The following is a 27,051-nucleotide window of genomic DNA, read 5'->3' as shown; positions in this document are numbered from 1 at the left end:
CCTCCTTTTCTTTGTCATCATCCTGGGGGGCAACTGGGCTGCAAGCTGCTAAAGTTCTGGAACTGGGTTTGATCCCTGTAGATGCCAGCCCATGGTAGGGTCATACAGCTTTTGCCAGGATCCAAAGGGATCCTGAAGGAGACAGCACAGAAGCATACCCTCTTCCCTATGTTAACAATGATACTGGCCCCTGCCATTGAAGTCCTTGAAGGACATGCAGATAGAGGACTAGAGGCCTGGGCCTTTTTTGTGCCAGAATAAAATATCATTCTATGCCTGTAAGACCTGATGCATGGCAATTTTTAAAATTTAGAGTAAATAGGGCTTTGTAAAGTTGTTCCTGAGGGGAGGTATATCTCTCCATATTTCCCCCTTTTTGTTTACGTAGTTGTGTTTTTATAAGGCTGTTGGCCCATTCAACAATGGCTTGTCCAGTTAGGTTATATGAGATGCCAGTTACGTGTTTAATGTTTTATGTTTTGAAAAAGATTGCAAGGCCCTTGGAGGTATAAGCAGGACCATTGTCAGTTTTAATCTGTTCAGGAAGGCCCATGGTGGTTATTGCAGTTAGTGTGTATTTAACATATTTATTTGCTTCTCCTGATTGGGCTGTCACATGGAGTAGGCCAGAGAAAGTATCAGTAGTGACATGGAGGTATTTAAGGCATCCAAGGGGCTCATAATGGGTGACATCCATTTTCCAGATCTCATTTTATGTTAATCCTTGTGGATTAACCCCTCCTTCGGGAGCAATCTTGGAGTATGGTTAACAGTTAAGACTGGTTTTAATGATTTCTTAAGCCTGCCATAAAGGTGTTTAATAGGTTAAGGCCAAAGCTTTGGTAGCTTTGTGGGAAAACTGATGAGAAGAAAGTGCTTTTTGTATGGTTGTAGAAAACATTTTTATTTGTTAGCTTTTTTATTACCTTCTACCAAAGACCTGGCAGCCCAGAACAAGGTCTGATATGGGTGATATAGACTAACTTTGTCCTGGTCTGTATCAGATGTTGGAGGTGCTTAGACATATTAAAAATTATTTCATTATTACTATTATGAGTAAGGGCTATTTTAATGACCTAAACAGTACTCACTACATAAGAAGAGTCAGCAACAATATGTAAAGGGTGGTCATGAAAATGTTGAAGTGCTGCAGTGACAGCACCCAGCTTTACCCGCTGAGTGGAGCTGTGGGGTATAGTTAAAAAAAAAAAAAAAAAAAAGTCTCTAAGTACTTTGTTTAAGCTGTGTGATTGAGCCCTTACCAATTTTTCCTATCCATTGGCAAAGAGTGTTAAGACATCAGGAAAAGGAGTGGCAGATAGGACAGTAAAAGGGGCAAGAAGGAGTTGAAAGCCTAGCAAGATTTTGTCTCATGGAAAAGAAAAATTAATGTTTCCATAATAATCAGCTAATGCTATTTGAATGATTTTGGATTGGTCGAGAGCCACCTAAAAATTTGTCATATTGAGTCCTGGAACAATTATATCTGGGTCTCACCCAGTAAGTGTTTGACATTGGTGCCGGCCCCGTTTAATTAAGTAAACCAATTGTTAAAATTGAGTACATAATTTCTTTTTGGGGTGATGAACTTGAAATATCCATTCTAAGCACCCTGATATGAGGGAGAAGTTGACAGAGGAGGCCTATGACACTATGAGGTGTGTTTAAGATTATTAAATGTATCAGACTACCAAGGATGACTTGTTCTAAGTGACAAATATTGAGCCATTTAGATATTTGTTTTAATTTTTGCTTTGTTTGTGGGAAGAAAATTCAAGGAGAAAAGAAGTTGGGGTCCCCTGTTAGGGTGTCAAAGAAATACTATAGGCTATAAGTGGGACTGCCCATGGAGGGCCAAAGCCGATTAATACTCCCTAGCAATTTTTGAAGGTTGTTGAGGGTCATAGTCTCCTTAATTGCAATAGTGACCCCCTGTGGTAGGATGAGTTTTTGAGTAATAATATAGCCCAAATATTTCGTGGCTTTGTCTTTTGTACCTTTAGGGGTGAAATAGGTAGGGGTAAACCTACCCTGTTGGTATGATCTGCCGAATGGGCATATATTTTAGCCAAGGTGACGGCATCTGGATGTATCAAGAGAATATCATCCATAAAGTGACATATCAGAGCTTCAGGGAATGTAGTATGGGTAGACCGTAGAGTATGGTCCAGTAAATCCTGACAAATACTGGAGCTGTTGACCATTCCTTGGGGAAGGACCTTCCATGGGTGTCTTTTTAGTGGGGCTTCTGAATTAATACAGGCAAAGAGTAAAGCAAAATTCTTCCTATCATCCTGTTGTAGAGGAATAGTGAAGAAACAAATTTTAAATCAATTATGATGAGGTGATAACCTTTTGAATTGATGCTGGGTTTGGAAGACCTGGCTGTAGTGGTCCCATAGGGGCTACATGGGTATTTTTTTGGCAGGGATCATGGAGGAGCCTTCATGTTCCTGATATTTTAGGGATACAAAAAATGAGTGTGTTTCAGGGACTATGTAAGGGCTCTAAGTGGCCTGTTTCTAGTTGCTCTTGAACTAAGAGTGCCACTTGTTGCAATTTCTCCCCTTTTAAAGGCCATTTTATAGGCCAATTGTAGTACTAGATCCTTAGTTTTTGGGGATTATCAACTCGCCTTACAACAGCATTTTGAGCTTATTAATAAAGTCAATGAAAGGTTCTGTGAGTTTTTGCTTGATTGTGGCAAGGGACCCAGTAGGTACATTGACTTTAGGGATCTTATTCTGTGCTCTCATGGCTGTCTGAGATGTCTGACAAAAACTTGCCTCTGTAATTGGGCCTGGACATAAGGGTCAGCATAAGAGCCAGACCCAGTGATCATATCAAACCCTACAGAAGTTGTATTCCCCAGATTTTTCAAAGAGATACATCATTAATGATTCTTCTAACCAAACAATAAATTGGGCTATGGTTAAAACTGTCTTAACTAAAGTCTTCCAATCCCAGGTGGTCATTTTATAACCATGCCCAATGGTTTCAATCATCCCCTTAGTAAATGAGCTCTGAATCCCATTATCAGCTTTGCTCTTCCTAAATTATTTAAAGACTGGAAAGGGTAGACTTTCATGTCTGGGACCTTGATTTCCTCCCCTTATTAAAGGGGAGATTTGCAATATTTTATCTTCTGTTTGTCATCCTTCCCGAAAGCTAGAAGGGGAGCGGGTGGTGAGACCTAAGAGTCTTTGCTTAAACATAAGACATGGTTACAAGATGATGATTCAGGAGTGAAAGAAAGAAGCAGTGTAAAGAAGGGGTCACTGAAGGGGGAGGAGAAGGCAGTGGTAGCAACAAAGTTGGTGTCTCAGACTTAATACAGGAGTTTTTACCTAGTCCCTGGATGAGCCACAAGTCTTTTCTACATAGATGCCAAACCACGAGATGTGAAACTTTCACAGGTCTTATAGCTTGGTGTACCCAATGGCCGATCTTCTCCCAGTCCTCTAAATTCAAGCTTCCCTCTTTAGGGTACCAGGGGCATTGCGGTCTAAAAACTACAAATAACTAGTAACTTAGTTATCTGTTTACCTGAGACTTTACATTCTGCTGCCTTTAGGAGACTAAGCAATTGCAATTTGTGTTGTTTTCCCTCACAAGAAAGACAGCCACCCATGCCACTGGAGGAAAGAGACATAGCTTTCAAAGAAAAGGAAATGCAGAGAAAAATAAGCCAAGAAGAAAAAAAGCCTTTAGGTGAACTGCCTAAAATGACCTTGCTATAGGCATACCAGGCTATTCCAAGGCTGCTATGTTCCTTACCAGAATGAAATTTGGGTAACCTTCTCCTTTACCAGGCTTGGAAGTCAGTCTTCTCACTCCATCATGTCTGAGTCACCACTTGCCACATGGTGCGTAGACGAAATGATTATTCAGAGTTCAATATCTTGGAACAAAGAGAGACCCAACACGGCTATACTGCCCGACACCACCAAGAAGTGTAGCCAGGGAGGTGAAGCCTCGAATCTAAGTTGGCTCTTGGCTTTATTATCATAGAATGTAAAATATGTGGAAACCAGGAAGGAAAAACTATTCAAGAAACCAGGTAAGTGAGGGGCAGCAGGGAACTGCATGGGTGACTATCTGTATGGGTCTCAGAGAAGCATTAACTACTGGGCTGTGGGGGAAAGGAAAACTAACCTTCGCAGGCCTGGCTATCTATCCACCATCATTGCTGCTTCCAGCATGTACTGTTTTCAGTAGGGACCAATGACACGAATAATTGGGTTTTACCACATCCATAAAGCTGTTGCCATTTATGTGTCCCTGTTCTTATTGTTTCACTTACCCAGTGAGGTCTTGCTCTCTCACATTTTACCACCCTTTTGGAGTTATCCTGATGACCAAATGACAAAATGTTAGTGAATTTGGGTTGCCCCTGCCCCGCCCCCCATGCAGACTGAGACAAAGATTCAAACACAAACCTTTATTTGGAAGGTTCTGGAAACACTGCAAGGGAAGGGGAAAAGTAATACCAGGAAGGGAAGAAGTAACACCAGAAAGGGAAGGCAGCAAATAACTTCCGTGTAGGTCACTGGAGTTTGATCCTTCAAGGAAATTGGGGGTGAAAGTACAAAACCTATGTCTCAGAGTTAAACTACCCAGGATGCAAGGAAGCTAAGTTGTCAGTTGAGGAATGTTTCCCACTACTAATTTCCCAGCAATTCTGGCCTGCACTAGACCTGGGCAGAGCCCCTGTGTGCAGCTTCTGGGCAATGAAATGGGAAGTGCTGAGGAATATGAACAGAGCACTAAGAATGTGCTCATAAACTTTTCAAAATAAAACAAACCATGACTGTTATTCCTTAAGAATCTCAGCATTTGAGTTACAGGCACCTTCTCACCCTATATTCTGCAACCCTTGTTTCTGTTGGTTCTTCAACACCCTCCTAGCAAATGTCACAGCTGCCTCATCTCCAAAAATCTTTATCTCAACTCCATTTCACCAACCCATAAATATCTGGCAACACCTGTCACTTAAACTTCCTCCCCCTCCAAGATCAGTAGATCTGATATTTTCTTCTTTGTTTAAAGTCATGTATCCTTTAGCCTTTTCTGTTCCCTCACGCCTTATGGACTTTATTCATCTTCTTCTTGATCACCAGTGCTTCAGTCCTTCTTTCATATGCCCATTAGGATACTCAGTTCCATCTGCTTCCTATTTACCAGATGATCATTTGTTCAGTCTATGTTCCAGATGGCAACACAGAATCCCACAGTCTAGTGATCTAACAATTCACATCTTCAGCTTCTTCTTGCATGTTCTAAACATCTTGCAATATTATGTTCAATATCATGCACCAAGAACATTGCTCAAGGCCTCCCTCATGTCAGCATTAAGAGATCTGACAAATACCAAAAGACACAGAGAGAGAAGCATTGCTATATGTCATAGTGAGCAGAACTACTTAAACTCTTCATGGGTGGTATGTGAAAGTAGCACTTCAAGATCAAATAATTTTAGGAAATTATTGGTTAAATAAAATTGAGAGGCTTATCATTTAATTTCTCAAGTCCATTAAATATGTTCATAAGCATTATGAATATTTAAGAAGACATAGCTGGCAAAGTTTTCTAAATTTACTTGACCCTAAGGGTTTTATAAAACAAACTTTGAGACAGACTGATTTATTATGATAACCAATTATTCATGTTACAACCTTCTAGGAAAAGGTGCATGATATCTGGCTATTGCATGTGGTTTGGAACAGGGACTTTGGAACACAGCTATCCCCTAAAATATATACTCAAATATATACTTTATTTTGACTGATCTCTTTTTCAGCTCTGTTCATAGAGAATAGAAATTTTGCTCCACTTTAAGTAAAGTGTAAATCTTTTTCTTAAAGGGAGACTGCTTGGGCAGCCCAAGTGGCTCAGCGGGTTAGCGCCGCCTTCAGCCCAGGGCGTGATCCTGGAGACTGGGGATAGATTCCCACGTCAGGCTCCCTGGAGGGAGCCTGCTTCTCCCTCTGCTTGTGTCTCTGCCTCTCTCTTTGTCTCTCTCTGTGTCTCTCATGAATAAATAAATAAAATCTTTAAAAAAGGGGGGGGGATACTGTTCTAGTAACTTTTACATTAGGATGATTCAATGACATTGGTAATTTTCATTTCCAGGAAATTTTATGTCTGTTCCTTAGGGACATTCTGTATTGTGATTATTGCTCAGAGCATGGTCTTTCTCTTGGTAACCAAAATGCCTCACCAGTCTGTGATTAAAGCTAAGATCATATGTCCTCCAATGTCCAAAGTGCTTTCCCATTTCTAAGAATCCCACTTATGTCTCAACCCTACCACAAATATTATCAGTATTTGTCCATAAGTTGGTCCTCCAGGTAGCTTGCCTGCTGCCCACAGAGAGAGCAGAACTCAGATGCTCCCCTAAAGGTAGACTGCAACTACAATCATCAGTGCACCTTTCTAAAGATCCTGCTTGTCCGCAGTGCCACCAGTTGGCCGTCTGCTTTGCCAATGCTAAAGCCCTCGGAGTTCTGGAGAGATGTGACTGATAGGCTAACTGTTCCTATTGACCTGCAGGGGCTTACCCACCATTGCTGTCTTGACCTGCAGAGGCTTACCCACCATTGCTGGCTGTGGCTACTTTCCAACTACCTGGCAGTTCACAGAACTGAGATTCTATCTGAGCTACCAGCTTTGCAAATGCAGTTTGTGTCCAATTCAACCACATTTGAGGTGGTCTGAAAAATACAGTGGAAGACACCTTCTAAATCCCCTTCATCTAGAGGAAGGGCTATGCATTCACTTTCCTCTGAAGAGTAGTTTGAGACCCAAAACAGGTCAGGTAGATGTTTCCAACTCTGGAGAAGCTCCCTGACCTTAAAAGCAGATCTCATAAGCTATACCACTTGAAGCCCTGGATCCCAAACTCAAATGAAGATGTGATAATTCTACACTTAAAACTATCATTCAGAAGAAACAAAAAAAAATCATTCAGTAATAGAATGGAATGGCAGGAACTAACTAGTTTATGTGAATCACAGGATAGTGTTGCACATAACAAGCTCCCATTCACCTTCCTTTTAATACTGATAATATGAATATATCAAAATCTCTCAAAAGAGAGCAGAAAGTTTTCCCCGAACAGCACTCAGGAAGAATTGCAGGACTTCCTCTCTCCATGGGCCTGTGGAACATTAAGGTTGGTACACAAAGTATATAGATTAAAGCTGTGGTTTCTGCTACAAAATACCCTCATAATAAAGAGGAGATAAAGACCACCACAATGATCAATAGAGCAAACATTGATTTTTTTTATACAGTCACCTAGTAAAGGGAGACACATCAATCCCTCAGGGGAAGAAGTCAGTGTGGAAGTGAAGGCGAGAACGAGAGTTACATTTAATATCAGCAATGGGTGGGTCATTGTATCTACACAAAATAAGGACCAAAGCTGCTCCCCGGATCAGATGAGTCCATGTGTCCATGCACTGTTGCTTAAACCAATTCCAGCTGTTCACTGGTCAGGAGAGTCTTCATTTGGCTGGTGTTTGACAGAGGGGTGTCACAAGATTCCCACTGCTTCCTCATCTCCAGCTGGTACTGAGACCTGCTCTGTACCCTATGCCACTCTAGGCATTTGGGTCCCACTGACGGAGAGAGCATTAGCAAAATAGTGATCAACTCATACAGCTACATCTTTAGAATAGTGAACCTCATGGGGCTTTTTCTTATAATGTCCCTGGAAGTATGTCAAGTTCATAAATCCAAAAACAATTCAGATAAAGCAATTCCATGAAGGACCCAAGCCATGAAGCCCAGGCATGCAGCTTATGATCATCTGTCTTTACAAGAATTAGAGTAGAAGGAGGAAGAAATTCTACCAAGGCAAGGAAGGATAATGGCAAGAAAAGGAGAGAAGGACCCTTTAGGCATGAGGAACAGCATGACCACCTGAAAGTGCATGATGCATCCATGGGGCACCATGAGCTTTCCCTGAGACCCTGTCAAGTCCTCCACGCCCTTAACAGCCAGAAAGCCTAAAATTCCCTCCATAGGAAACAGTGAAGTATTGCTTAAAATGGGTATTTCAGAAGCTACATAATTTTTAAAATATATTCCAGTGAATGTGTAAGACTATTAAAATATAGTCTTTACTAACATTTCCTCTCTCTTTATATGACATAGTTCTTGCAGTGGCTGTAAACAGCTACAACTTTCATGAAATATGATTTCTTTGTGTATTATGAAGGGCCTGTGGTAGGCTAGTTGGCTCTTCTCTCAAACCTTAATTGCACACTAGCCACTCAAGGATCTTGTCAAAATGCAGATTCTGATCCAGTAGCCTGGGGAGGAATGTGAGATATAGTATTTTTCACAACTCTCAGGTGATGCCCATGCATTTGATTCAAGGACCACACTTTGATTAACAAGATTTCAAGTCTTAAATTTTGATCACCTCGAATCAGACATGACACTGATTTATTTAAAACCTTAATTATGAGACAAGAATCGTTACTTTCTCAGACTTGCCTCTTTCTCTCTCTCGCTCTCAATTTAAAGTGATCTTAATAACAGTAATAATAAAGTAATTGTTTCTACCTAACCTGTAGTTGGCCTCTTATTCTAAAAAAAAAAAAAAAAAAAAAAAAAAAAAAAAAAGATTCACAACAGTTGTGTTTTTGGTTTCAAAGGAGAAAAAAACACTTTATTGATATTACAAAAATCTAATAGAAATGCAAAGAAGAAAAGGGAAATCTACACATAGAAGAGGGAGATAGTAAGCAGTAAATAAGAATAAGACAGAGTTACATCAAATCAAATACAACACCCAACTTCATCAGCTGGGGAAGCCCCTTAGAGAGAGCCAGGCTGGAGTCCTGATTGAGAATCCTGGGCAGAACATCCTCCCCTCAGGTAAGACCTCCAACTGATCATCCCCATGAAGGGCCATATTTATAGTGCAAATGATGGAGTCTGAAGTTAAACATTTTTTGCCTACATGCAGTTTGGAGTGAGTGGCATTTCTATGTTATCATATCTTTACATCTTCAAGGAGCCTGGGCCTTACGTGCTTGCCTCCTCTTCCACATTCTAAATTTTTTTTAAATTTTTATTTATTTGTGATAGTCACAGAGAGAGAGAGAGATAATGAGGCAGAGACACAGGCAGAGCGAGAAAAAGGCTCCATGCACCGGGAGCCCGACGTGGGATTCGATCCTGGGTCTCCAGGATCACGCCCTGGGCCAAAGGCAGGCGCCAAACCGCTGCGCCACCCAGGGATCCCATCTTCCACATTCTATTCATGGGGGGCCAGCCCAGCCCAGAGCTAGAGGGGAGGCAAGGCAAATTCTATAGCTCTCGGTCTCCAGACAAGAAGGGCCAGTTCTGACCTGGAGGCCAGCGATGTAACCTAACTGGGCTCCAGAGGTCACTTATGCAGCACAAGTCTTATTGACAACATTCTTTAGTCTGCCTGCATACGAGCAGGTCAGGGTGGTTAGTTACACACGACAAATCACAGAAACCTCCAAAGGCATTCAAATTGGCAAAGAAGAAGTCAAACTCTCCCTCTTCGCAGATGACATGATACTCTACATAGAAAACCCAAAACACTCTACCCCAAGATTGCTAGAACTCATACAGCAATTTGGTAGCGTGGCAGGATACAAAATCAGTGCCCAGAAATCAATGGCATTTCTATACACTAACAATGAGACTGAAGAAAGAGAAATTCAGGAGTCAATCCCATTTACAATAGCACCCAAAAGCATAAGATACCTAGGAATAAACCTAACCAAAGAGATAAAGGATCTATACCCTAAAAACTATAGAACACTTCTGAAAGAAATTGAAGAAGACACAAAGAGATGGAAAAATATTCCATGCTCATGAATTGGCAGAATTAACATTGTGAAAATGTCAATGTTACCCAGGGCAATTTACACGTTTAATGCAATCCCTATCAAATGGACTTTATTCAGAGAGTTAGAACAAATTATTTTAAGATTTGTGTGGAATCAGAAAAGACCCCGAATAGCCAGGGGAATTTTAAAAAAGAAAACCAGAGCTGGGGGCATCACAATGCCAGATTTCAGGTTGTACTACAAAGCTGTGGTCATCAAGACAGTGTGGTACTGGCACAAAAACAGACACATAGATCAATGGAACAGAATAGAGAACCCAGAAGTGGACCCTGAACTTTATGGTCAACTAATATTCGATAAAGGAGGAAAGACTATCCATTGGAAGAAAGACAGTCTCTTCAATAAATGGTGCTGGGAAAATTGGACATCCACATGCAGAAGAATAAAACTAGACCACTCCCTTGCACCATACACAAAGATGAACTCAAAATGGATGAAAGATCTAAATGTGAGACAGGATTCCATCAAAATCCTAGAGGAGAACACAGGCAACACCCTTTTTGAACTCAGCCACAGTAACTTCTTGCAAGATACATCCACGAAGGCAAAAGAAACAAAAGCAAAAATGAACTATTGGGACTTCATCAAGATAAGAAGCTTTTGCACAGCAAAGGATACAGTCAACAAAACTCAAAGACAACCTACAGAATGGGAGAAGATATTTGCAAATGACATATCAGATAAAGGGCTAGTTTCCAAGATCTATAAAGAACTTATTAAACTCAACACCAAAGAAACAAACAATCCAATCATGAAATGGGCAAAGACATGAAGAGAAATCTCACAGAGGAAGACATAGACATGGCCAACCTTCACATGAGAAAATGCTCTGCATCACTTGCCATCAGGGAAATACAAATCAAAACCACAATGAGATACCACCTCACACCAGTGAGAATGGGGCAAATTAACAAGGCAGGAAACAACAAATGTTGGAGAGGATGTGGAGAAAAGGGAACCCTCTTACACTGTTGGTGGGAATGTGAACTGGTGCAGCCACTCTGGAAAACTGTGTGGAGGTTCCTCAAAGAGTTAAAAATAGACCAGCCCTACGACCCAGCAATTGCACTGCTGGGGATTTACCCCAAAGATTCAGATGCAATGAAACGCCAGGACACCTGCACCCCGATGTTTCTAGCAGCAATGTCCACAATAGCCAAAGTGTGGAAGGAGCCTCGGTGTCCATCGAAAGATGAATGGATAAAGAAGATGTGGTTTATGTATACAATGGAATATTCCTCAGCCATTAGAAACGACAAATACCCACCATTTGCTTCAGTGTGGACGGAACTGGAGGGTATTCTGCTGAGTGAAGTAAGTCAATCGGAGAAGGACAAACATTATATGGTCTCATTCATTTGGGGAATATAAATAATAGTGAAAGGGAATATAAGGGAAGGGAGAAGAAATGAGTAGGAAATATCAGAAAGGGAGACATAAAGACTCCTAACTCTGGGAAACGAACTAGGGGTGGTGGAAAGGGAGGAGGGCAGGAGGTGGGGGTGAATGGGTGATGGGCACTGAGGGGGGCACTTGTCGGGATGAGCACTGGGTGTTATTCTGTATGTTGGTAAATTGAACACCAATAAAAAATAAATTTATTAAAAAAAAAGAAACCTCCAACCACACAATATGCCTTTGTAGATATACCTTTGTAGATGACCAATAAATAGAAACTAAAGCCACACTAAGAAACATTTCTGGAGCTTTAGGCCAACTGATGTTTCTTCAATATTAAAGCATATTAGAATCATCTGGGGAGCTTGTTCAAATCCAGATTCCTGGGTCTCACCCCCAAAAGTTTGGATTCAGCAGGTCTGGAGTAAAACCTGAGAACGTGCACTTCTACTAAGATGATGCCACTATCTACGGTCTTCTTTCTGGGTATCAACGAGATAGGCTCATTCATCAAAGGACAGGCTCAAAGCAAATTTTATTGTTTAACTCAACATTGAAAATGGGATAACAATAAATTGTCTCTAAGTCAGAGGAAAGGAGTAAACGAAGTGATTTTTTTCCACTTTATTAGGAAAATTAACAAATAAAATTTTAAGTGTAATAATTCCCAGAAAAATAAATTCTTATATGACTTTGGAGTTTCAGAGATGATGGTAAAGACTCAAAATCCTGAAGCCTGAAATTTTCCATGTTGGGCAACTGCTCCAGGTCAGTTTTCCTGGTGCAAAGAACTAGGAATGGAGAAACAGGAAAGGAGGCTGAGGAAGGACAGACACAACCTGAGGCGATTGTCCCATGCCTGGGAGATCAGGTTTATTCTGGATTCTAAGACCTGCTAAAGGTGTCATGATCTGATGGATTTTAGAAAGTTATTTTGAGGTTGAAGTATGGAATGTTTAAGACAAATATGAAACTAAAAACCAGACATATTCTGAATACGACAAAAATCAGTTCTTCCCTTTTTTTTTCAAGTAAACTCCACACCAAGCTTGGAGCCCCCCAAGGGGCTTGAACTCACAACCCTGAGATCAAGGCCTGAGCTGAGATCAAGAATGGGATATTTAACTGACTGAGCCACCCAGGTGCCCCTAAAATCAGTTATTTTCAATATCCACGAGGTGTGGGAGGACACAATGTTTTATGAAAAGTCTTAGCTAGTTTATTCACCTTCAGTACATATCAGAGCACAAAAGTCTTTCAGTGGTTGCTTTTGGAAAGGAGAATTCCTGTAGAAGTCTAAAGGCTCACAGATACCTCCAACGCATTTTCCAAATAATGAAATCTGATTGTAGCTCAAAGGCACTGAAGTCAATCTACAACTAAATCAAGAAAACAGGTTTGATGATGGTAATAATGTTCAGTGACCATTGGTGATACATAAACTTACAGTGTTAATATAAACTTCAAACACAAAATTCCAGAATTTTTAATTAACTAAAAATCTGTTTACATTAAGTGGTGATTTAGAGAACCAATCATGTGTCTTTTAGGGTAAACACTTTATAACAGCATTTTTAAATACATATACACCACTAATCATGTGCTAAAAATGTTCTGCCCAAGGATAAGAGAGGTGAGATAGGTAAATGTGCAATTTGTTGTAATTTTTTTGTCCAAATTGGCACACTTTTTGAAAGTGAGGTGGGATATGTATTAATAATTATGCCAGGATACATGGTTTCCTGACTTTAGGTATAATGTGACTGGTGAATTTCAAAACATTTGTAATCTTTGTGTGAATAAACATGGCCTTAGGGTGGTGTTAGTCCAATTTAAAAGTCTCATACAAAAGCATTCCATGATAAATAATCTCATAACAGACACCCTCTGAAATTTCCAACTGGGAAGTAAATACGAGTAATCCTTTTTCCTGTAGTTGGGTGGTTTCACACATTCATATCAAAGCTATAGTTCCTATTGGTTTGAGGCTCTTTGATGAGAAAACTTTCTAAAATAAAACACAAATACAACTTCTCTTTAATTTCTATTCTAGGTTTGACCTTTACCAATAGCATTTAGTTTCTTTTGCCTTTTGACAGTAGCTTGGAAAGTATTAAAGGTCTGTGCAACTATGTTTTAATAATCTCTGCTATTCCTATTGTGTTATTCAAAAATGCTAACTTTATAGGTCAAATTTATTTGTATTTTCTGTTCTCCTTCTTTGACAATATAGCTAAATTCTTCCTAACTTTATTTTATTTTTTTAAAGATTTTATTTCTTTATGAGAGACACAGAGAGAGAGAGGCAGAGACACAGGCAGAGGGAGAAGCAGGCTCTATGCAGGGAGCCTGACGTAGGACTCGATCCCAGGTCACCAGGATCTCGCCCTGGGCTGAAGGCGGCGCTAAACCGCTGAGCCACCTGGACTGCCCTCTTCCTAATTTTAAAATAAAATATGGGTAAGCTTAGCTTCATAGCATACACACACACACACACACATTTTTGCATGTATTTATTGTTTTATGCAAAATCACTAAGCTCTACGTGCTAGCGTGCCACAGCTTTCTTAAAAACATTACTATCTTTTTTTTTTGGAGACACTAAACCTTTATTTATTTATTTTTTGTATATTTTTTTATTGGAGTTTGATTTGCCAACACATAGTATAATACCCAGTGCTCATCCCATCAAATGCCCCCCCTCAGTGCCCATCACCCAGTCACCCCATCCCCCCACTTACCTCCCCTTCTACTACCCCTTGTTTGTTTCCCAGAGTTAGGAGTCTCTCACGTTCTGTCACCCTCTCTGATATTCCTATCTCATTTGTACCCATGTGATTTTAACTTATGGAAGTGACTGTCACCATGAAGATGTCAATGCCATTGAAAGAAGAATTTATTACCTACATTTCCCAACAGAAGGGGGTGTGCTGATGCCACACAGGGCCACAGGCGCAGCACCAGGTTCTGGTCAGGAGTAGAAGTGGAGGGAGGAGAAAGCCTAGGCCAGATCCTTTATTGGGATTTCTGCAGGAAAGGCAAGACAGAACAGAGTGAACAGTTTAGGATTGTCTCATTTGGATAATTCTGGCAGGTTTTGGACTATGAGGTGGTCTCCAGTAGTCTGGTACCTGGAGCTGGAAAGATTTAGATAAAATATTGGCTTTGGGAAGTGGTCAGGAGTATAGACTGGGGATAGATGTTTGCATATGAAAAGCACACTCTATGGGTGTCTTTTGTTGTCTCTAAGAAATGGTTAGCTCCAAGATGGGCTATCCCAGCAGTTCCTACAAGATTTTTATGATGTCAGAATATCATAACATACAAAAAACTTTTAAAACATGATTATTATAATTTCATATTAACCCTAATGAGTTTATAGATTTAGTGGAACAAGAAAAAGAATAGTTGATATACAAATATTTGCCAAATACTGAAAAGGGCTACACAAAAGGCAAAGATTATAAAGATACTCTTTCTACTATTTTCCCCATTTCTGAGCTGAGTTCACATGACTGAATTGACAGTTGAACTAATTTAAGTGTGATTATCTTCCCCAATGGTCTTTATACAATCAATATGATCTACTGTGTTTTCAAAGTAATTCTATAACTGAACTCAAGGGGTTCACTTCTTGGAGTGCATTGAATTGAACATACCCCCAAGGAAATGTTAAAAGCAACAAATTTCTTATTGCTTGTTATAAGTAAAGAGACAGTGAGATAGCTCTCAAAGTGCTGTCTCCTGTGGGGTTAGTAAAAACAAAAAACAAAAAACAAAACAAAAAAAAAAAACTTTTATTCAGTGGTGTATATGAGGATGGAGATAGGGAATATGAATATACATTAAGAAACTTACACATATTCTATTGCTTAGGCACTTAGATTCAATTGTGTGTGCCTAGCATGTCAGCATGCTAGTTCATACATCTGTGTTCCAAAAATGGCGGAAAACTCCACCCATAGGAGGAGATCCTGGTATTATAATGAGTGAAATGTAAGTTCTAGAAAATTGAAGGGGGCTTTTGTGCAGGTGCTTAGCTCCAATCTGGCTCTAACTGGTACATACAACAGGTTATCAGGTGAGACATACCTTGCAAGGGGCTCTTATTTGAAACACTTAGCAGTCCCTGGGCTGGAACTGTTGGTTCTGCAAAACAAACAAACAAACAAACAAACAAACAAACAAAAAAGAAAACACATTCCTTCCCAGTTGTGTCCCTTCCTCCTCCTCCGCTTTCCTGATAGCTTTCAACCTTCTGATTTGAGTAACTTCCTTGTTGCATCCTCACTAACAATTCTGTCATGAATAGTCACTAAGTACTACTGTTGAGGCACAGGCCTTGTAACTAGCTCTTCCTCATCATCAAAACACATGTTCTCAAAAGCTCAAGACTGCAGAACAGAAAACTTCATTAATAAATTCCAACTCTGGAGGGGAGGAGGGGCAAGATGGCGGAAGAGTAGGGTCCCCAAATCACCTGTCTCCACCAAATTACCTAGAAAACCTTTTAGAAAACCTTCAAATTATCCTGAAAATCTATGAATTCGGCCTGAGAATTAAAGAGAGACCAGCTGGAATGCTACAGTGAGAAGAGTCCGCTTTTCTATCAAGGTAGGAAGACGGGGAAAAAGAAATAAAGGAACAAAGGCCTCCAAGGGGGAGGGGCCCCGCGAGGAGCAGGGCTGAGGCCGGGGCGAGTGTCCCCAGGACAGGAGAGCCCCGTCCCGGAGGACGCAGGAGCTGCACCGACCTTCCCGGGGGAAAGGGGCTCGCGGGGAGGTGGAGCAGGACCCAGGAGGGTGGGGATGCCCTCGGGCTCCCGGGGACACTAACAGACACCTGCGCCCCGGGAGAGTGCGCCGAGCTCCCTAAGGGCTGCAGCGCGCAGGGCGGGACCCGGAGCAGCTCGGGGGGGCTCGGGCGGAGGAAGAGGCTCCGCGGAGGGGGCTGCGGGGCGGGAGCAGCTCGGGGGGGCTCGGGGGGGGCTCCGCGGAGGGGGCTGCAGGACGGGAGCAGCTCGGGGGGCTCGGGGGCGGCGGTGCGGGGCGGGAGCAGCTCGGGGGGGCTCTGGGGCGGCTCCGCGGAGGGGGCTGCGGGGCGGGAGCAGCTGGGGGGGGCTCGGGGGCGGCTCCGCGGAGGGGGCTGCGGGGCGGGAGCAGCTCGGGGGGGCTCGGGGGCGGCTCCGCGGAGGGGGCTGCGGGGCAGGAGCAGCTCGGGGGGCTCGGGGGCGGCTCCGCGGAGGGGGCTGCGGGGCGGGAGCGCGAATCCAACAGCGCAGGCCCCAGGAGCACAGGGCGCCGGGACACAGCCCAGGATCCGGCCTCCCCCGGGACAGGCAGAGGCCGGGAGGGCCCAGGACAGCGAGGACGCTCCCGCCCCAGCTGAGCAGATCAGCGGCCCCGCCCCGGAGCCTCCAGGCCCTGCAGACAGAGAGCTCCGGAGTTCCTGCGGGGGCTGAATCCAGGTTTCCAGAGCTGGCCCCGCCACTGGGGCTGTTGCTCCTGGGGCCTCACGGGGTAAACAACCCCCACCGAGCCCTGCACCAGGCAGGGGCACAGCAGCTCCCCCAACTGCTACACCTGAAAATCAGCACAACAGGCCCCTCCCCCAGAAGACCAGCTAGACTGACTGACAACTTCCAGGGGAAGCCAAGGGACTTAAAGTACACAGAATCAGAAGATACTCCTCCGTGGTTCTTTTTTTTTTTTTTTTTTTTTTTGCTTTTTGATTTGTTTCCTTCCCCCACCCCCCTTTTTTCTCCTTTCTTTCTTTTTCTTTCTCTTTTTCTTCTTTTTTTTTCGTTTTTTTTCTTCCTTTTTTTTCTCTCTTTTCTTTCCTTCTTTCTCTCCTCTCTTTTTCTCCTTTTCCCAGTACAACTTGCTTTTGGCCACTCTGCACTGAGCAAAATGACTAGAAGGAAAACCTCACCTCAAAAGAAAGAATCAGAAACAGTCCTCTCTCCCACAGAGTTACAAAATCTGGATTACAATTCAATGTCAGAAAGCCAATTCAGAAGCACTATTATACGGCTACTGGTGGCTCTAGAAAAAAGCATAAAGGACTCAAGAGACTTCATGACTGCAGAATTTAGAGCTAATCAGGCAGAAATTAAAAATCAATTGAATGAGATGCAATCCAAACTAGAAGTCCTAACGACGAGGGTTAATGAGGTGGAAGAACGAGTGAGTGACATAGAAGACAAGTTGATAGCAAAGAGGGAAACTGAGGAAAAAAGAGACAAACAATTAAAAGACCATGAAGATAGATTAAGGGAAATAAACGACAGCCTGAGGAAGAAAAACCTACGTTTAATTGGTGTTCCCGAGGGCGCCGAAAGGGACAGAGGGCCAGAATATGTATTTGAACAAATTCTAGCTGAAAACTTTCCTAATCTGGGAAGGGAAACAGGCATTCAGATCCAGGAAATAGAGAGATCCCCCCCTAAAATCAATAAAAACCGTTCAACAGCTCGACATTTAATAGTGAAGCTTGCAAATTCCAAAGATAAAGAGAGGATCCTTAAAGCAGCAAGAGACAAGAAATCCCTGACTTTTATGGGTAGGAGTATTAGGGTAACAGCAGACCTATCCACAGAGACCTGGCAGGCCAGAAAGGGCTGGCAGGATATATTCAGGGTCCTAAATGAGAAGAACATGCAACCAAGAATACTTTATCCAGCAAGGCTCTCATTCAAAATGGAAGGAGAGATAAAGAGCTTCCAAGACAGGCAGCAACTAAAAGAATATGTGACCTCCAAACCAGCTCTGCAAGAAATTTTAAGGGGGACTCTTAAAATTCCCCTTTAAGAAGAAGTTCAGTGGAACATTCCACAAAAACAAGGACTGAATAGTTATCATGATGACACTAAATTCATATCTCTCAATAGTAACTCTGAATGTGAACGGGCTTAATGACCCCATCAAAAGGCGCAGGGTTTCAGACTGGATAAAAAAGCAGGACCCATCTATTTGCTGTCTACAAGAGACTCATTTTAGACAGAAGGACACCTACAGCCTGAAAATAAAAGGTTGGAGAACCATTTACCATTCGAATGGTCCTCAAAAGAAAGCAGGGGTAGCCATCCTTATATCAGATAAACTAAAATTTACCCCAAAGACTGTAGTGAGAGATGAAGAGGGACACTATATCATACTTAAAGGATCTATTCAACAAGAGGACGTAACAATACTCAATATATATGCCCCGAATGTGGGAACTGCCAAATATATAAATCAATTATTAACCAAAGTGAAGACATACTTAGATAATAATACACTTATACTTGGTGACTTCAATCTAGCTCTTTCTATACTCGATAGGTCTTCTAAGCACAACATCTCCAAAGAAACGAGAGCTTTAAATGATACACTGGACCAGATGGATTTCACAGATATCTACAGAACTTTACATCCAAACTCAACTGAATACACATTCTTCTCAAGTGCACATGGAACTTTCTCCAGAATAGACCACATGTTGGGTCACAAATCGGGTCTGAACCGATACCAAAAGATTGGGATTGTCCCCTGCATATTCTCAGACCATAATGCCTTGAAATTAGAACTAAATCACAACAAGAAGTTTGGAAGGACCTCAAACACGTGGAGGTTAAGGACCATCCTGCTAAAAGATGAAAGGGTCAACCAGGAAATTAAGGAAGAATTAAAAAGATTCATGGAAACTAATGAGAATGAAGATACAACCATCCAAAATCTTTGGGATGCAGCAAAAGCAGTCCTAAGGGGGAAATACATCGCAATACAAGCATCCATTCAAAAACTGGAAAGAACTCAACACAAAAGCTAACCTTACACATAAAGGAGCTAGAGAAAAAACAGCAAATAGATCCTACACCCAAGAGAAGAAGAGAGTTAATAAAGATTCGAGCAGAACTCAACGAAATCGAGACCAGAAGAACCATGGAACAGATCAACAGAACCAGGAGTTGGTTCTTTGAAAGAATTAATAAGATAGATAAACCATTAGCCAGCCTTATTAAAAAGAAGAGAGAGAAGACTCAAATTAATAAAATCATGAATGAGAAAGGAGAGATCACTACCAACACCAAAGAAATACAAACGATTTTAAAAACATATTATGAACAGCTATACGCCAATAACTTAGGCAATCTAGAAGAAATGGACGCATTCCTGGAAAGCCACAAACTACCAAAACTGGAACAGGAAGAAATAGAAAACCTTAACAGGCCAATAACCAGGGAGGAAATTGAAGCAGTCATCAAAAACCTCCCAAGAAACAAGAGTCCAGGGCCAGATGGCTTCCCAGGAGAATTCTATAAAATGTTTAAAGAAGAAACCATACCTATTCTCCTAAAGCTGTTTGGAAAGATAGAAAGAGATGGAGTACTTCCAAATTCGTTCTATGAGGCCAGCATCACCTTAATTCCAAAACCAGACAAAGACCCCACCAAAAAGGAGAATTACAGACCAATATCCCTGATGAACATGGATACAAAAATTCTCAACAAGATACTGGCCAATAGGATCCAAGAGTACATTATGAAAATTATTCACCATGACCAAGTAGGATTTATCCCAGGGACACAAGGCTGGTTCAACACCCGTAAAACAATCAATGTGATTCATCATATCAGCAAGAGAAAAACCAAGAACCATATGATCCTCTCATTAGATGCAGAGAAAGCATTTGACAAAATACAGCATCCATTCCTGATCAAAACTCTTCAGAGTGTAGGGATAGAGGGAACATTCCTCGACATCTTAAGAGCCATCTATGAAAAGCCCACAGCAAATATCATTCTCAATGGGGAAGCACTGGGAGCCTTTCCCCTAAGATCAGGAACAAGACAGGGATGTCCACTCTCACCACTGCTGTTCAACATAGTACTGGAAGTCCTAGCCTCAGCAATCAGACAACAAAAAGACATTAAAGGCATTCAAATTGGCAAAGAAGAAGTCAAACTCTCCCTCTTCGCAGATGACATGATACTCTACATAGAAAACCCAAAAGTCTCCACCCCAAGATTGCTAGAACTCATACAGCAATTCGGTAGTGTGGCAGGATACAAAATCAATGCCCAGAAATCAGTGGCATTTCTATACACTAACAATGAGAATGAAGAAAGAGAAATTAAGGAGTCAATCCCATTTACAATTGCACCAAAAAGCATAAGATACCTAGGAATAAACCTAACCAAAGATGTAAAGGATCTATACCCTCAAAACTATAGAACACTTCTGAAAGAAATTGAGGAAGACACAAAGAGATGGAAAAATATTCCATGCTCATGGATTGGCAGAATTAATATTGTGAAAATGTCAATGTTACCCAGGGCAATATACACGTTTAATGCAATCCCTATCAAAATACCATGGACTTTCTTCAGAGAGTTAGAACAAATTATTTTAAGATTTGTGTGGAATCAGAAAAGACCCCGAATAGCCAGGGGAATTTTAAAAAAGAAAACCATAGCTGGGGGCATCACAATGCCAGATTTCAGGTTGTACTACAAAGCTGTGGTCATCAAGACAGTGTGGTACTGGCACAAAAACAGACACATAGATCAGTGGAACAGAATAGAGAATCCAGAAGTGGACCCTGAACTTTATGGTCAACTAATATTCGATAAAGGAGGAAAGACTATCCATTGGAAGAAAGACAGTCTCTTCAATAAATGGTGCTGGGAAAATTGGACATCCACATGCAGAAGAATAAAACTAGACCACTCTCTTGCACCATACGCAAAGATAAACTCAAAATGGATGAAAGATCTAAATGTGAGACAAGATTCCATCAAAATCCTAGAGAAGAACACAGGCAACACCCTTTTTGAACTCGGCCATAGTAACTTCTTGCAAGATACATCCACGAAGGCAAAAGAAACAAAAGCAAAAATGAACTATTGGGACTTCATCAAGATAAGAAGCTTTTGCACAGCAAAGGATGCAGTCAACAAAACTAAAGGACAACCTACAGAATGGGAGAAGATATTTGCAAATGACCTATCAGATAAAGGGCTAGTTTCCAAGATCTATAAAGAACTTATTAAACTCAACAGCAAAGAAACAAACAATCCAATCATGAAATGGGCAAAAGACATGAAGAGAAATCTCACAGAGGAAGACATAGACATGGCCAACATGCATATGAGAAAATGCTCTGCATCACTTGCCATCAGGGAAATACAAATCAAAACCACAATGAGATACCACCTCACACCAGTGAGAATGGGGCAAATTAACAAGGCAGGAAACAACAAATGTTGGAGAGGATGCGGAGAAAAGGGAACCCTCTTACACTGTTGGTGGGAATGTGAACTGGTGCAGCCACTCTGGAAAACTGTGTGGAGGTTCCTCAAAGAGTTAAAAATAGACCAGCCCTACGACCCAGCAATTGCACTGTTGGGGATTTACCCCAAAGATACAAATGCAATGAAACGCCGGGACACCTGCACCCCGATGTTTCTAGCAGCAATGTCCACGATAGCCAAACTGTGGAAGGAGCCTCGGTGTCCAACGAAAGATGAATGGATAAAGATGTGGTTTATGTATACAATGGAATATTACTCAGCTATTAGAAATGACAAATACCCACCATTTGCTTCAACGTGGATGGAACTGGAGGGTATTATGCTGAGTGAAGTAAGTCAGTCGGAGAAGAACAAACATTATATTTTCTCATTCATTTGGGGAATATAAATAATAGTGAAAGGGAATATAAGGGAAGGGAGAAGAAATGTGTGGGAAATATCAGAAAGGGAGACAGAACGTAAAGACTGCTAACTCTGGGAAAGGAACTAGGGGTAGTAGAAGGGGAGGAGGGCGGGGGGTGGGAGTGAATGGGTGACGGGCACTGGGGGCTATTCTGTATGTTAGTAAATTGAACACCAATTAAAAAAAAAAAAAAGATTTCCCCAGAAAGCTGTACAAAAAAAAAAAAAAATTCTAACTCTGTAGACTACCAGAAATAGACATCCAGGAAAAACCTAAATCTGGAAAAGAAAAATCTAAAATAATGATCATAAAGCCTCTGTAGCTGATTCTGGCTTCTGACCACACATGTTTGCATTAATTTTATGCCAGAAACCAAAAAAAATCAACAAGCCTATGTTGCTGATCTTCCATTAGATTTTTTTTTTTTAATTTTTTTTGTTACTTATTTATTTATTTATCATAGTCACAGAGAGAGAGAGGCAGAGACACAGGCAGAGGGAGAAGCAGGCTCCATGCACTGGGAGCCAGATGTGGGATTCGATCCTAGGTCTCCAGGATCGCGCCCTGGGCCAAAGGCAGGCGCCAAACCGCTGCGCCACTCAGGGATCCCCTTCCATTAGATTTTATACAGTATTTTTAAACCAGGGCAGCCCCGGTGGCGCTATGGTTTAGCGCCCCCTGCAGCCCAGGGTGGGATCCTGGAGTCCCGGGATTGAGTCCCGCGTCAGGCTCCCTGCATGGTGCCTGCTTCTCCCTCTGCCTCTGTCTCTGCCTCTCTCTTTCTGTGTGTCTCTATGTATAATAAATAAAACAATTATACTTTCTCTGTAGCTTCCTCGGAATGTGAAATAAAGATTTTTCTTTTTCCTTTTCTCTCCTATGTCCTCTAATGCTCTCAGCCTTTCAGAGCCAAGAGGATTTTCCTTTTCAGTTGGAGCATCTTGCACTCATTCACTCATTTATTCATCAGTCCAGTCACTCATTTACTCAACATTTAGTTGGTAGCTACTAGGCTTTAGGTGCCATTTGCAATTTAGGGCATTCCTAGTGTTCATACTGTGAACATTTCTAGAATATTTTGATAAAAGTTTAAAATTAGACTGCAAGAATATAATCGTAGTTAAGGATGTGCATCTTCTTTTTTAAAAAAATATTTTATTTATTTATTTATCCACAAGAGAGACACAGAGAGAGGCAGAGAAAGAAGCAGGTTGCATATGGGAAGCCCAATGCGAGAACCGATCCCAAGATTCCGGGATCATACGCTGAACCGAAGGCAGACACTCAACCATTGAGCCACCCAGGCGTCCCAAGGATGTGTGTCTTAAATCCAAAGGAATTCCATGACCTACTGGCTTTTTGACCGTTAGCAGATAAGTCATCCTCTCCAGGTGTCAGTTTCACTATCTATAAAATAGAGACATTAATATTATATACATAAGATAGGGATTGTTGTGAGGAATAGGTGATTTGGCAGAATGGATGATGCTTCCAGAACTGCCCCTGACAATCAGAAAATCTTGACACCTTTTGTTCTGGGTTCGCAGCATTGCTCACCCACATCCAACTCTAGAGTTTCTCTTCCCTCAAGGGTGTTTGAATCACACCTTAAATGGCAATATGCGCATGCTCCCCTTACACCCATGAGTAACAGGGTAATTTTGTACTGTTATAAAGTCTGGGTAATAAAAAATTCCTAGAAAATTATATATGAACCTCTGGTCTTACTGAGCATTATGGGCTGAGCTTCTAGCCTGGACTCTATTCCCTTCATTACAGGAGCTTTTGTTAAAGCCATACTGTTTCATGTAGCAGACTTCCTCTTGTGCTTAGTCTACTTCCTTTTCGAGCATGCTATTCTCCATCTTCTCTGTTTTTTAAAATTCTATCAAATTTTTCAGGGCATGGTTCTAACATGACTTCCTCCATGAAGTTGGCTCTGCTTGCCCCATTTGTACCATGGCACAGACCTGACAAATTCTTAATAAGGTTCCATGTAACTTTGACCATACAAGAATTTGGTGGGTTTTTTTTTTTTTTTATATCAGGAATATCAAGAAGATGCTAAGTGGGTTTGTAACAATTGACAAGAACATCTTTAGTATAGAGATGGTTGTGCCTTTGTCAGATTATTTCTCTTAGAAGAAAGATGGAGGAGTGCCTGGGTGGCTCAGTCAGTTAAGCCTCTAATATTAGGGTGCTGGGATCAAGCCCCAGGTGGGGCTCTGCACTCAGTGCATTGCTTGTCCCTCTGCCCCCCCGCCCTCACCACTAGTGTGTGTGCACATGCGCTCTCTCTCTTTCTCAAATAAATTTAAAAAAAGAGAGAGAGATGGAAAAATGCTCAGATTCCTTAGCAACAGGAAGCCAGCAATCCTCCTGACAGTACTCAGCTCCATCCATCTACAGGGCTCCTTGGAGGAATGTCTTTTGCAAAATTTTTTTTTAAAGAAAAATAGGAGATTCTCCTGGACAAACCTTTAGCTCTTCAGAGTAAATTGACCCCCATATGGCCGTTGAATCAAATACCATATCCTCCTTTGGAAGCACATCTGATATTTTCAGTATTTTCAACTTCTTGATCAATCTATCTATTCAATATCACTTGAGATCCCACTTCCTGAAAGGGGGCCTTGGTTGCAATTATGTCTTCTAATCTACCCATATTTTCTTTGTCTATGTAATACGTAAAATGTCTATGTAATTTTGTATTTAGGAAAATGTTTAATTCTACTATAGAAGGGACAAAAAATTAGATAGATAAATGAACTCATGATATGAGTTAAGTATAGATAGTAAATACATCCGTAACCCAAGATATATATTAAACAGTTAAGTAGATCATGTGATATAGATAGGAAAGGATGGAAAGGCTCAATGTTCAGAACATCTTAAGTCAGACACCTAGTTGTAACACCTTTCAATTCATGTGTCCTCTACCAAAGAAACATGAAGAACATGTGGCTGTCCATTGAGCTAATAGGAGAGCCACAGCTGTGGCCAGGAGTACTTATCACCATGTCTCTCTGCTAGAGCAAGTGTGTGTCATTGCACCTCAGTACCTTTTGTCCATAAGCCTCTTGCATGAGCCCTATGTGTGGTCCTAATGACTATACCCCCAGTGGGGAAGGCTGATAAGGTATTAAGACAGACAGGACACATGAACACCTGCACACTAGATTCAGGTGGTATGTCTTTCCACCCACAGGCACTCTTCCCTAAGTGCATTAAAGTGCTCCTTCTTCTTCCCCTTGCTTCTCACTGTGTTTCAAATTCTTCAAATAAAATGGTCACTCCAGCATTTTAATCTTGCCTACAGAATTGACATGGGAGTCACCTGAAAGGGCTCTTAATGGCCAAAGCTGGAACAATTTGAACAACAAATACACGAGATAGTGTTGGATCATAACCTAAAGGAAAAAGTAAGTATCCATATATTCATATTGATATAAATAAATGACTGAATTTTTTAAAGGGGGAGAATAAATGAATCTCCTGTGCAGAATTCCAAATAATTTCTATGGATCTCTGCCCTCAAGGTGGTAAAGCATAACTCTCCATTCTTTAAGTGTAGACTGTGCCTAGTGACTTACAAAACTATGAATGAAAGAGTAATGAAAGAGGGGTTGGGAGAATAGAATAACTTTACAGTGGAGAGACCTGCTACCTCAGCCAATTGATCAAGATTAACATTGACAGCAATAAGTCACACTGATGGTATTATTCTTGATGTATATGATACAAATGGCATTTTACCTCAGTAGTCTTCTTCCCTAAAACACATAATTCCATTCTAATCAAGAGAAAAACATCAGACAAATCCAACAGAGGGACATTCTACAAAATAACCCACCAGTACTCCTTAAAATTCTCAGTATCATGAAAAACAAAGAAAGTCTCAGAAACTGTCACAACCAAGAGGAGCCTAAGGAAACATAATGACTAAATGTAATGTGACATCCTGGAAGAGAAAAGGGTCACTAGGCAAAAACTAAGGAAGTCTAATTAACATATGGACTTCAGTTAAAAGTCAGGTCTCAATATTGGTTAATTAACTGTAACAAATATACCATACAATGTAAAATGTTAATAATAGGGGAAACCGGTTATGGGGTATATTTGAGAGTTCTCCTTCACATTTTTTTCTAGATATTTTCTATAAATATATTCTAAAATAAAAAGTTTACTAAAAAGCAAAACAAAACATGACAAAGCCTGAAATTTTGAGAGACTAAGCTTTTTAGTAAGCAAAAGTTACCTTCAAACAATTTGGTTCCTACACTTGTAAATAAAAGTGGTTTTAAAAAAATTAATAATCTATATGCAAACTTTTATTTTCTGACTGGGTCAATTCACACATATCATTGGCATAGACAGATGGTGAATTAGATAGTGAGGATAGAAGAAAACATTCTGTCACTTGACAAATTATTTTCTGATGTCTGACGCCTTGTCAGCTTTCCCTACACAGCTGAGGAAGTGCAGAACTCTGGAATTCCAACAATCTTAATGCCAAGTCTATCCAAGTCATGGAAGCAGAGAACAAACCTGAGGCTATGAAAGTTTTTCCAAACTGCCAGCCGCAGAATGACACACTGGCCCTTCAGAGGACAGAATTTCAGCTCTGCAAACACAATACTTTTACAAGGATTATGTATATGCTGAAAGTAAAACAAAGTTAAAAGTTCAGGAAAATGATTGTACCTCTCTGCAGAAGTATGTGTTTATTTGTACCTCAGTTTCTGTGTAATCACTTAGAACTGATGGGGAGAATAGTGCTATTATTAATCATAACAGTTTTTGTCGTTTTTCCATCAATGTAAGAGTACATAGTGAAAATAAACTGTTGCTAAATCATGAATCATTATGCACCACCTTGTGCTAAACAGGATTTGATGCAGTACACCTGATGCGCTGGACCACCTAAGCACATTCCTTATATGTGCATGCATGGGCTTGAGCAACCCAGATCCATAACAAGTAGCCCCTATAAAGCTAACTAATGTAACAGGAATTTGTGCTGGCGTTGCTATGGAATTACTGCTAAGATCCCACAT

The 27,051-nt window shown here is 41.1% G+C and overlaps 1 long non-coding RNA gene across 1 annotated transcript; it reads left to right on the top strand.

Moving 5' to 3' along the window:
- Positions 1-15,851: 15,851 nt before the first annotated feature.
- On the top strand, positions 15,852-26,847 carry LOC111093178. The gene is made up of 3 exons (XR_005380954.1): positions 15,852-15,911; positions 25,314-25,416; positions 26,452-26,847. It is a non-coding gene; the product is annotated as an uncharacterized LOC111093178 (long non-coding RNA).
- The last annotated feature ends 204 nt before the right edge of the window (positions 26,848-27,051 follow it).

This window comes from Canis lupus, chromosome 29 (assembly GCF_011100685.1).
Source record: "Canis lupus familiaris isolate Mischka breed German Shepherd chromosome 29, alternate assembly UU_Cfam_GSD_1.0, whole genome shotgun sequence".
In the NCBI taxonomy this organism is placed as follows: domain Eukaryota; kingdom Metazoa; phylum Chordata; class Mammalia; order Carnivora; family Canidae; genus Canis; species Canis lupus.
Note: the sequence above shows the minus strand (reverse complement) of the source record. Positions and strands in the feature narration are given on the sequence as shown.